Source organism: Stegodyphus dumicola, chromosome 1 (assembly GCF_044657685.1).
Source record: "Stegodyphus dumicola isolate Sdum_Otavi_A_Nest chromosome 1, ASM4465768v1".
Lineage (NCBI taxonomy): Eukaryota > Metazoa > Arthropoda > Arachnida > Araneae > Eresidae > Stegodyphus > Stegodyphus dumicola.
Genome location: NC_140768.1, coordinates 227,995,505 through 228,009,024, shown reverse-complemented (window position 1 = coordinate 228,009,024; position 13,520 = coordinate 227,995,505). Strand labels below are relative to the sequence as shown.

The 13,520-nt window shown below is 32.4% G+C and overlaps 1 protein-coding gene across 5 annotated transcripts in view; it reads right to left on the bottom strand.

The window, feature by feature from the left end:
* LOC118196166 (zinc finger homeobox protein 4-like) overlaps nt 1-13,520 on the bottom strand; it is a 392,029-nt gene that overhangs the window by 177,469 nt on the left and 201,040 nt on the right. The window contains exon 1 of one of the 5 annotated variants that reach the window (XM_085826183.1): nt 8,514-8,998. The exons of the other annotated variants lie outside the window; for them this stretch is intronic. The gene's annotated coding sequence lies outside the window, so the exon portion shown is untranslated. Of the gene's footprint in view, nt 1-8,513; nt 8,999-13,520 lie in introns of those variants that run through there. 5 annotated transcript variants of the gene reach the window in all.

Genomic DNA, 13,520 nt, shown 5'->3' with positions numbered 1-13,520 from the left:
TTCGTAATACATATTTCGAATCCCGCGAACGGGCTGGCTGCATGGGCGTTTTCGTGGTTTTTCCCATGTGTAACGTGTATACGAGCCAGTTTCCCTTAGAAAGTCCTCCACGAAGGCATCCCTCCCCTTAGGCAGATAGCCCTCGAGGCTTTGCCATAATCACACAAACACGTAATACAAATTTATAGCAAATATTTTTTTCAATTATTATACCTTACAAGCCGAAAGTACAATTTTACAAAAAATATGATCACGTGATATAGACATTTAAGCAATTTGAAACATAAATTAGTTAGTTAAGTTGGGAATTTAAATTGTCTATAGAAGGGAATATCTTTTTATAAGCATTCAATAAAGAAAGCACATTTTTTAAAATTTGTTTTAAATCAATTTTCCTACCTGTTTGAAATAAGAAAAACATAAATTCAAATAAAATATTTCATTCAAGTTTCAACATTTATAAATTAAGTTATTTTTCACACTTTCCCGGATTCCAGCCTATCGCAAAACTTTTAATTTCTTCCGTTAGATTTAATTCATACTTTACTAACAATTTTGTGGCAGCAGTTATCTGTCGCTAACATTTTGCTATCCCACTTTTTGTTATAATAGACGGTTTCTTCGATTTCTTAAATAAGGTACGACTATGAATATGAATATTTCAGCTTAAACTTTATCGGTTCAAGCCAGGTGAATAATACGAACTGATAAAATTTCATACTTACAAGTTTTATTACAATGAAACGGAAACATCGAATATATAGCTGAAACATCAGAAAATATTAACCTCCTTTAAATCAAAAATGTATGCTCTGTGTCATGCATGTGTATATTAAATATACTCTTTAAAGTGTATTATCTATACGCATTTCCACATGCAGCTTTAAGATTTGGATTACAACTCATTACGTTCCAACGTACAGGGATTCGGTCATGATCAGAATTGTTTTGAACTTTTAGTGTATTTAAGTTATGTAAAGTGTATTAGAATGAATTAATTACTTGAAAATACTTTTATTTTATTGACATCAAGCATGAGGATTAATTTAAGACGACAGAAGAAAACACTTGGAGACGTCTTTGGTTTGAACAAGATGAAAATTATGCCATATTTTTCATATACAGTATTTTCATCAGTCTAAAATTTTTAATGCATATCGGATGAATATTTATACTCTACTATTCTCTGCATTTGTACGTAATTTCACGATTCTTAGCAGCTATACAGCACGCGTGAAAAACAAAAAATGTAAGAATGTAAAAATCAAAGACTTCCATCAATAAATTCTTTTTTAATTATAGGCAGACATTTTAACCTCTTCAAAGAAAGGAACTATATACTGGTGCTAATTTGCTCTTCTCAGTCCATTGGACGTAAAGCAATATACATGCATTACAGATAAAAGGACACACATGCTACAGAAATTCTAATTTAAAAGTATATCTAAATTTACGCAACTAACAACATCCATTATACATGCCTCCGATGCCTGTTACTTAACTGTTCATAAAATTTCGTCCAATATTTAAATTAAAATAATTATATATTCCAGATTGTCTAACGATAATCATACGAGATAAAAAGCTTAATTCAAAAAGTCAAGAATTTCGAATGGAATTTAAATTAAAGAATACATTAAAATGATAAAGCACGGAATTTACATTCATGTAGGCAAACTCTCTGGTAATAGGAGAAAATATGACACTGATTTATGCCGAATTAACTGTTTTATTTAGAGAGTTATTTCGGAATTCGAATCTCTTTTACGCTTTTCGCGATCTTTGGCAATATTTATCTTCGATATACATAGTTAAAAATAAATGATTTCAACACAGTAAATAGCTAACAAATCAAACAAATTTATCTCATTTTACAAATCACTCAATATCAATGGACACATGATTTCAACCTCTTCCTTCGCTACGCTAACCTCCTTTCACATTTTGGAAGCCCACCTGCTGCCGAACACTGGTAATTTGGTCCGGGGTTCAAACCTCGGCGAACGGGCTGGCTGCATGGGCGTTTTCGCGTTTTCCTCCATATGTAACGTGTATCGAGCCAGTTTTCCTTAGAAACTCCTCCACGAAGGCATCCCTCTTCTTAGGCACACAGCCTTCGCGAGCTTTAATAATAACAAAATCAAATCCGTAAGTAATTAAATAAACAAAACCAAATCCGTAAGTGGAGTTATTGATTGATTTAGAGAAAAGCGGGAAGTTGCTTCTTTTGTACAGGATGCAGTTTTCAGAAATGATACATAAGTTATATTAGGGAGGAATTTTGAAATGTTCTTGCTACCTGTTACGTAATCAGAAGATCATACACTGGAAAGAGCATAAAGTTTGCCCTTGCAGCATAAAATTCCCAATAAAATAAGCTAAAGCATTTTATATGCAGAAGGCAATACTAAAACACTTAAGTTATTAGAATAGCCGTCTTTTGTATAAAAATCTCATGCCAGCGCTTGAGAACTCTCAAGCATATTACTCAGAGTCTGGCCAACATTACAGTATGACAATATGTGGCAATTTCACGTTTCAGCGATTCTACTCTCACACATACAAAGCACAATACATTTGTGCTCTGGTATTCGATATATTGTGGTTTTAAGATAATATGGCTAATCTTAGCTAAAATCAAATGTAAATAGTGCAGCCTAAAATTAGGCGCCCGGTGGATCATTTCTTAAGTATTAAAATTTCTCCCTTCAAAAATTGCAATACCGAAATAATAAGTTCAGAAGACTGTAATTCAGCAATGTGAAAAGGAAACTTTAGATGAATTTGAAAACTATTCACAATTAAAAATATTAAAATTTTTTATAGAAAAATATTAAAATGAAGTGACCTGAAACATTTAGAGTAATTTTTAACAATTTTCATTTTGAAATTGTTATCAGATATAAAGAGAGACCAAAAACTGTGTTTAACTGACGACACCTACAATTTTTCATTTAATCTCCATATTTTTTAAAGGGTGTTGCTTATCAGCATAACGAAATGAATCATTTTAAAGTCTAAATTTATTTATACTTCTAAACAATATTTTGCAACAAGTGCAATAAAACCGCTTTTATAATAAACATCGTATAATACGCTGATTGCAAAAATTGCCCAGTTTTATTCAAGAAAGTTTATTTTTTCATTTTATCTGTTTAAAAAAGCATATTTTGGTTCAAAAAGGGAATATGAAACAGAAAGCCAGGGCAATTAAACTAATTTTTTTCCCTCGAGTTACGTTGTAATTTTACTTAAAAGAAGAAATTTAGCTTCATAGCAGAATGTTTATTATCCTGTTCTGATACATAAAACTATGAACGAAATTTTCAGATTGCAAGCTCCTTTTTTTCTTTTAATAATTTTACAAAATGTGTGTATATACACACAGATGACACATACATATTAGCAGTATATATATGCAAATGTATCGTATTTCTTTCATATTACTGTCATTTGTCTACTATTTCGTGAGTTCTTTATAACTTGTTGACTGAAGCACATAAAAGTTTTCTGAATATTATTATAGTATGCAATCCCCTTTGTATGCATTTTCTTCTTATACTACGTAAGCATTCAATCCTCCAACTGGAGATCCATTTTTTTCTATAACACGACTTAATATTGGTACTATATCTCGTGTTATAATAGAGAAAAGGGATTCTATAGGTTATTATCCCTTAAAATTTTGTTTAGTGTCTAAAATGGATTACAGATCAGGATTAGAGTACTTTGATATCAAAATAAACTCAAATTGTGATTATAAGAATTCAAAATAAAATAATGTTTTAATCAAATGATAAAAAAAATCTAGTCAACACTGAGGCAATACGACTAAAACTAATTTCACTCAATACACGGTTATGGTTATGCTGTGTTTATTTGTTGTAATCAAGAATTACTTAATTAAATATAATAAAGTATATGAAGACGCAATTAAAATAATCTAGCGGTAACTAAAAAAGTAATTTCCCACCATCTCGGGTCGTAAAACTAAAATGACTAGTGGTAACTAAAAAGTAATTTCCTACAATCTGTTGACGTCAGTTACAACTTGCATTGTATCTAAAACAGAAATGCGGAGTTAAACGTTTTTGTAATTCCAGCACAAGTCTGTGGCACTATTACATGGCAAAAAATATTAATTTAACTGGAAATAAAAGATAAAATTAAATGCACAGCAATTATTTTGTAAATATCTGTCTTTTAAAGCTATTTTAATGCCCTGTTCCCTGCATAATTTAAGTTCTATACTGCAGCGTTTTGGAAAACTCTTTAAAAATTAAGCGAATAAAATTTTCCTAATATTTTAAAAATCAGATAGTTATTCAAGTTTATTGAATAGCTTGCAAGAAATACATATTTAAATATTTAAAGACAAACTTTTTAGCTTAAAGTATGAAAAGATATTCATAACATCCTCAAAACATGTTACTCTATTAAATCATTTTAGAATTTAGAAAATATTATATGAATATTTTAAGCGTCATTATTTTCTAAATTACTTCAAAAGATTTAGAAAACACAGGTTAAAAACGAATACGCCTATATATTTATACACTATCTCCTTCATATATCACTACTTTATTTTTCTTACCTTGAATAAAAATAGATTTCAGCGGAGCACATTCAAGCTCTATAGAATTATATTTTAAATAACAGATTTTTGTACTAAAGGCTACTAAATTTGATTTTTTAGGGGGGGTCAGAACTGTTTTATTGTCCAGCAGAATTAATCACTTTACGATTACTCCAATTAAATTAAAACTTAGGTATGCAAAATTCTACATTTTATCCAAGTCAAATCCTAAAAAGTTCTTGAATCTTTCGAATTTCTCAAAATCTTTATATAAGAATAATAATAAAGGGGGTGGGAAAGCGACTTAATATCAAAATTTTTTATTTGAAACAAAAATTTAAATCTGTGTTCAATGAAAAGCAAATATAGTCTTTAAAAGCACGCCGCTATTTCTTAAGAAGCTACAAATTAAATTTAGTAACAGAACATAATTTAAGACTCTTCAGTCTTCTGGTTCATGTTCTCTGCAAAATTTGCCAAAAATATCTAAGCAAGAGTTCAAATGTTTACATTTTTCTTGAGCCTTTTAAAATCAAAACAATTGTAACGTGGGAAAAACTATTTTAATTATCAATGTAGGTAAGCGCTAAATTCTGTTTAGAACATAAAAAATGCGTCATTGAAATCTCCCATGAGAAAATATTAGTGATCCATGTCAAATCGGGTTCTTTTTGCGATTACTGTCAACGGACGTCAACGAAATTAATTTCTCCAGTGATCTGAGTAAAAATTTTAACGCATTTTTAGATTAGGATTCAAAAAATTAGAATGAAATTAAATGAAAATTAGAATGAAAAAAAAAAAAAAAAAAGGTGTGAAGATTCAAGTTTCTGAATCTGGAATCTTTTTTTGATTATTACATATTTTTTATTTTATTTTAGGGACATACATGGATTTCATTCAGCCTTTCAAAATGAAACCCATTCCAATATCTAAGATTTCGGCTGGATAAAAGAAATTATGGTTTGCCAACTGTGACCAAAACTACTCTAAAGAATACTCGAATCACAAGCTGTTAAACAGAAGGTCACAGCGCTAACCAGCCAGCTACCAACGCTCGTCCCCTCCCTCTCGAAAAGCTACCGCTACTTCAGTATTTTACGCAGAAAGCAGAAATCTATCTTACAAGAGAAACAGAGAGAGAGAGAGAAGAGTTATATAAAATACAATGACAACTCTGAAAAAATTGCAGAATTGCAAAGTTGGATGCGATAACTCTGCAAAGCAGTTGAATCACTGAGAAAAGGAAAAGCATGAACTGAAATTTGACAAGAAGACCAATAATAATAATAATAATAATAATAATCCTCTTAATGAATGTTCTGCCGTTCTACACATATGTTTTTTCAGCAGCTCTGTGCGGGGGATTCAGATTATGAGCGAAGGATTTCTTAGCACTGTGTATTTAGCTTTATAAATTATATTTACCAGAAAAAAGGTACTTCGCGAAATTGATTACTTGCTTTTGTCTGATTTAACTAATTTATCAATTCCACGGTTTAATGCGTTCTTTTAATGCATAAAGAAATAGATTACTATACCGATTAAAAAATTAAACAAAAATAAAAAAACTGAAGGGTTTCATATTTTAACACTCGTTCAAAAGGGTTTGTTAAGGTTTTTTACGCTCTCGCTTAGCTCCCATTTTTTTTCTTTTTAGCTTCATTATTAACTTTATCACTTTCTTCGTGCTTAGGCCATATATAAATTTTAAAAGAAGTGTTGCCATGCACTTTTCTGTTCTTTTTTTTTTTTTTTTTCAATCTTTCTTCAGTTTATCATGTCAACGTTCCGTTTCCTTACAAAGATGGCTTTGCAAAACTTTTTTTGTCTTTTTAAAGTTTTGCGAGTTTACTGTCTTTATTAAATATCATGTTCTTGGCGCTTACACCACATACAATTCGATTCAACAGCAAAATCACAAAATATTTAAAAATAAAATATCCTTAGAATTTCCGGCAGACAGTCTCGCGTGCTGGAGATAAAATGTTTTATTCCGTGTAGAGTTTTCACTGATCGCTTTGAAACCGCTGAGCTTGTTAATCAAAAATTCATTATAGTTTTATAAAATATAAAACATTAAATTCAAAATTCAAAATTCGGGCTTCCAGGTACCTGCGCTCGGATGGAGGACTACGTTATTTAAAATGTGATAGTTTTAAGTATCATCGTTTTTTCACAATGCGAGGACATACAGGTTCTCCATAATTTAATTTTTTAAAAATAATACAGGGCGATATTTTTTGCTGGCAACAGTCTGAAAAGTGATACTCCGTTTATAATGATTCAACTCAAAATGTCGTTTGGAGACTAACAATCCATTCGGTACTGATGCGCCTTTTGGGCTAGTAATCGAGATTATTATATGTTATATAGTGTTTAAATATAATGACTAGTAGTATTGTATTTAAGTAACTGGACAAATTTCGGTCAAATATAATATTTGTATAAAATATAATTCGACAGCAAGTCACATTTTCTCCTTTAATAACCATATTAATTCATATTACCGATTTAACCATATTAATTCATATTACCGATTTTACCATATTAATTCATATTACCGATTTTACCATATTAATTTATCACCGATTTAAATTTTTTTTAAATTAAGCCGCTAATAATAATTTATACTAATGCTTGCAACTAAAAAATTAAAATGCTACTTTATATATTTATCTAAAACTATCATTAAATAGTAATTTTTTATGAAAAGGAAAAACAAATCTTTGAAATTAATTGTAAAAAAGTTAATTCATTGAGCTTATTTTATTAAATACCGAAACTTTAGAAGTATTTAACTAAACTATTCTTTCGATGCACTTTTCATATTAATTTTATTAAATGCTCTAAGTCTCAAATTTTAATTCCGAAGTAAAGTAAATTAAAGAAGGAAAAAAAAAAAAAAGGAATAAGAATTCAGTTTCATTTAGATTTCTCATTAAAGGTTTTTCAAGACGTTTAATTAAGAAAGGGGGATTTACACGCACACAGCGCCAATGTAGAGCTCTTCGCTAAAGTATTAACTAATTATCTTCTATCGCGCTCCGTACAAAATAACCTTAAACTACCTTTTCTTAAACGGACTGCTAAAGCTGAGTATGTTTAATAATACGTTTATGTTTCTGACGAAGGTATAAGAAAATTCGCAAGGCAAAACCACGAAGACCGGAGTAAGTATGAATTCATTTGAGGCGACGAATAGTAATAATAATAATTTTGCTCGTAATGGTTTTATAAACTTTTATTATTATTGTTACTGTAGTTATTATAGTAACAAAAAGCACTTTTAAAGTAAAATCAGTACTTTTTATGTAAGTTTCTTTACATATCATTTCCTTTATTTTTACTTTCTTACTTATTCAATTTTTTTTAACATTTCTTTCTTTCTTTATTTTATTTTTACTTTCCAATGTATTATTATTATTTGATTAATAATACATTAGAAATAAATAATAATTTATTATTTATTACTTGAGGTTCTAAAAGTTCTCATCCATATGAAATCTGGAAAATGCAGTTTAAAAATTAATTTGTCAAAGTTTTGTTATCGCATCAAAAACGCATTAAAATTAGAAAAATACTTCGAAGGAGGAGTGAAAAGGCATAAAAATGCTTGAAAAGAAATTAATTTTAATTAAACAAGTTGATTTATTTCTGTAATAATTTCCCATTCTCTTATCTCTCGTTATTTATTATTAGCAGTTCAACACTAATGATTCTCGAAGCATCGTTAATTTCCAAGTTCCGACAAATTCAGTTTTAAAAATATGCTCGAAAGAGTATTTGAAATTAATTCTAGCAGATGTTTTCGAAACACATATCAGGCTCGAAAATGCCAAGCTGGAAGAATGCATTGGAAAAAAAAAAAAAAAAGAAAAAAAAAAAAAAAAAAAGCGGAGGGGGAACACCGCAAAAATAAAAGTACATAACTTACCTTTTGGCGAACAGTCAAAACAACACTTGCAACCAGCATTTTCTAACTCCACCAATGAGAACAATATATAAATAACATCAACAATTCTTGCTTGAAAATATCTCTAGACACAGCATGCCTTAAAATATCGGAAGAGATGACTCAAAATAATCCTTTTTCAGACAGCGAACAGGCGAGCATACATAATAACAAACACTAACACGAATTTTAGAAGGTACTTTTCAAGTTGAGAGTCCGTTGTTTACATTTTCTGACTCGATGCGAACGGTCCGAAACGGGGCAACAATCCATCCTCAGCAGACGATAAATTAGAGCGCGTAATTAAAAGTAGTGGGCATGTCCGTTCTTCTTACCCGCGCGGGGCGTAATCCGTGCGCCTTCCTTTTCGACCAGCGCGCCTTCTTCTTGTTCTTATTGTCTGTCGCCGCTGCTTGCTGCTTGCCGGCGGCCGATTAGTAAGCGCGCCCGATACGAAGGTGCGCGCCTTTCCCTATGCGAGGCAGTTATGACAGGCTGACACCTTTATGGAATCCGGACTAGGGCCGCCATCTATTGTCTAGTGCGAGAGACCTCAGCCAGCGCATGTCCAATGCATGCAGACGAGATGGTGGGGGTGGGAGCGGTTGAGTGACTTGGCGCTGCTTTACGATTGAACATTAAAACGAACGTTTGGTAACTGGAGAGTTGCTCGGTCTGTCACATGCGATTCGGAAACGAACGATTCGCCCTTGGAAACCACTAATTATTCTTAGTCATCTCCTCGTTAAAATGTACGCGCTTATAAGCTAATGTAATTGAAAGATGTCCGTGGCTCTAAAACTCAACAAACATATATGTAATGAAAACGCACTCTTAATTGCTCATTACTCTAGAATGCTTTAAGTCATATCTGCCTTATCTTTTTAGTTAAGCAGAGCATACACTGAATGCATGAAGACTTTACCTAACTTCTGAAATTCACCATTTACCTCCGTTTAGAAAGATGAGTCTTCTTTTTACGGTGTGAAATTAATAATACCTTTCCAAAATGCAGTCGGCTAGGTCAGTGGTACATAACCTTTTTAACATAGCGACATCGCTGAAAAAACTATTAAGAAACAATTATTTTATTTCGAGGACCCTCAAGCTACTAAGGGGTTAAAAGTATAACTAAATCTACAATTTTCAAAAAGTCGTTAATTTTAAATTGATCGATACTAGTTACATTTAGCGAACAAAAGTATCAGAAGTGTCTTTAGTTATAAATAAATAGTAAGTTTAGATGAATAATAATCCCATTTTAATCAAGTAATTATGTACGAAATTAGTACATACTAGTCTACCTATCTACCAACTGTCTCAAATACATGTAATTTCCCATACACGGTGTCCAAGTCGGCTCCAATTATAAGCTACACAGAAGCCGCCTAGAGTCCCGATTTTCGAAGGACGCCACCTAGTTCTCACCAGGGACAGCCAAACAAAAGCATACTTTCCTTTTGTGTTATAAATGCGCATAACTTATACCAGCCGCAAAATGTACTGGTGTCTAGAGCGCCGAAAATATCGGAACCGAGCTCGTGAATGACCAAAGACAAAAGCATGCCTTTACCTAAGCATCTAGCACATTTTATTAAGCTGTACTTGTATTTTTAAAAGATAATACATACTACAATGATACAGGGAGATAATGATTTTTTTGAGGGGGGAAGCAATTTATCACTTTTTAATCCAATCATAGAAATTAAATACCCTAATTCTTAATATTATATATTGATACAAAGGTAGAAGAATTTAGCCTGCATATTTCTACAACTATACGGGTTTTTTATTCTGAACTCGGCTCACATTACTAAACATACGCAAAATCGGGTTACGACAATAGACTCTTTAATACTTTAGCCCGCACCTAGCACACACCACGCATATTGCACAAAGTAAGCTAAAGCAGAAAATTGTTCAAAATAGGCTATTGGGGAAGGAACAGAAAAAGAGGGAAAAAAAGAAAAAGTGAGAGACCTGACAAAAGATACGGATGAAAGAGGGGGTAATAGGAACGCACGAGGGGGACGGAAAATTCGCAAGCCTATATCAGTTGGAAACAGTGAGCATCACTTGTCTTGGCAGCACGGTCTATGAACAGGTGTGAAAAGTATAAAGACCGCCTTTCAGAGAGCTTTTCTTTTCTTTTCGAATTCCCTCTGACGTCGTAGACGGTCCCCAAAAATAGTTGAAGAATCAACTCTTTTCAAAGTTGGAAATAAAAAATAAATAAGTAAAATGTGGAAGAAGTAGAGGAACGGGGGTTATGGTTTCGTGACGGTTACAGAGCAGTGGCTGGGAATTGTCTCAGAATGGATGGGTCCAGAGCTTCGACACCTTCGGTTGGCCCTTTTTTTTTTTGTCTTCTTACCACTTTTATTTTTCATTCTTCAGACCCACGGTCAGCCATGACGCCCCCTTCACCAGAAAGGGGAAAATTAAAAATTATATGAAATTCCGAACTAGTAGACACTTTTCCAGTTTATTCCCGTATTTTAACAAAATCATGCAATTACTCTAATGGTAAGTGGCCCTGCAATCATTATGCCTGAAGCAGCAATTTTGCGTGTTAATAGGCTTATTATATATTTTAGTAATTACAGAAACTTATTACCAGAAACCCCAATAATAGTCACTGTGAGAAATATCCAGCTGGCCATTGAATTAAATAGCTGTCTGCTCACAGATGAAGATACATTAAGAATTAAAATTTTAACTTAACAAAAGATAGGCTGCAGAATTAAAATTAGAGAAAACCTTACTTTTAAGCAAACTTAGTGCCACATGAAAAAATCAAGTATAATATGAGGTGTAATAATACACTACATACTACTGAATAATGATAGACTACCTGGATAACAGTATAGTGCTTAATTATCTTAAGTTAAACTAATTACATAAATAAAATATTTGTTAAGTATATTCATAAAAAAAAAGAATCTTCCCTAATAAATAAAAACAGAAAAAATTGAAAGGCTTCAGGTTTTAACGGTCAGGTTTGTTAAGAGTTTTGTTGAAATTTTTTGTGCTCTGTCTCGCAGTCTACCGGTCTGCTATTGCAATCACTCCTGCTAACTCATTTCGTTTTCTCTTTTTAGCTTTATTGTTAAGCATAATTTTCTCCGCACTTGGAGATACAATTATTCAAAATTAGAATTACATAAATTTTTAAAGTAGTATATGTTTAGAAAACGCAGTGCAGTGTTAGGTGCTGGCATTCATTTTCGTATTTTTTCAGCCTTTTCTCAGTTCAGCGTATACGATGTTAAGTTTCCTTAACAAGACGGTTTGCAAAACTTTTATTTGTATTCTTATTGCAAACGTTTTGAATGCTAAATTTATTACTTAAATACACTATTCTTCGCACTTGCGCGACATAAAATTCAATTCAAAAGCAAAATCACAAATATTTAAAAACATCATATCTTCAGAATTTCGAATAAATAGTCTCTCGCGCCGGAGATAAAATGTTTTATTCTGTACAGTTTTGCCATTGCTCGCTTTCAAATCATTAAGTTTTTAAATCAAAAACTGATTAAGTTTTACCAAAAATATGAAATATAAAATTCGGGCTTCCGGGTGCCCGTGTTCGGGTGGAGACCTACGTTATTCAGAATTTGATAGTTTGGGGTATCATCTGTTTTCACAAAGCGATTTAGCTGTTTTAATGGACGACGCAAAGTCCCGCTTCGAGAATTATAGCCCATTCAGGCTAACGATCTTTTGGGCTAAAATGGCAAGAATCATTATCAATTTTAAAATATTCTTTAATTTAAAATACAGGAAAAATCCAAGGAAAAATTTAAATAATTTGCAAATAGTTCCATTTTACTAATAATGCATATTCCTTTTAAGCTCCAAAAATGCGTAGTATCTCGTGAAATCTCGAAAACTATTACGACGCAAACATACAGAACCTCTTAATTTTCAAGCAAATCCTGAATCCGGGATGCATTTCTTTCTTGTGATTAATGATCGCATGCTTATGCCAGGCAACACAAGCAGGATAATGACATCCAGAAATAAATGATTGACCCTCACTAGAAAAGGAAATTGTTCACCGCCGTAATTTGTACGCATAATCATAAATCTTTCCAAAGCCAGCTAGCGAACTAAAAAAATGGCACCTCCATTTATGAATTAACCCTAATTCCATTGCAAACCCCCGGAGTGTTTCCTTTCCTGTTCATAATTTCATCTCGCCTTCCTTGATGTTTATTGGAGGACTGGACCAAGAGAATAGACCTGCTTGTCGCCATAGAAACTTACCTCCCCCCTTCCATAATCCCCCCTTCTTAGTACCAGGTGCTCGCAAAAAAGATAACAAGGAGCTAAGAAGTTGGACAGGAACAAACCTCATTCTTTTACAGCAGGAATGGTTTCCCTGACACTGGACTATGGAATCTTGGTGTGAATGGAAGAGCATCTATCGCTCTAGACAGGGTCATGGCCATTCGTTTTAACCGCATGACCCCTACGATTATTTTCGCGGGGTTTTAGGGTCCAGTGTTTACCCTTTCGAAAAACTCTGTTGGGTTATTATTTCCTTTCTCACCTCTTTTAGCTAAGATTCATTTGAAACTCTCCCACTGCAGCATGAAACTTGACAGAATAACACTTCTGGGGAAAGCGGGGAAAGAAAAATAGAATTAAACTGCTTGAAGAGAGGTCATACTTGTCGTCGATATGATCCTACAATAATGCTTCAACTAAAACTAAGCAAAGAAATTACATCTTGAAATGGTTGAAAACAAAAATATGTTTCTAGCAGTGATTGCACATTCAAAAGCATAAACAGTAATAATTTTCGGGGTATCATTAAGGCGATATAGTGAGTTCAAGGTAAATTTAAGAAAAAAGGAGTCATATATAGAAAGGAGTTTAGGATATATCCCTATCTGTTCGTATTTCCCCTTTCAACAGAGGGGATAAAATTAATTAATTTTGTAACAGCTTTTTAAAAAATTATGAGTAACAAATTCCATA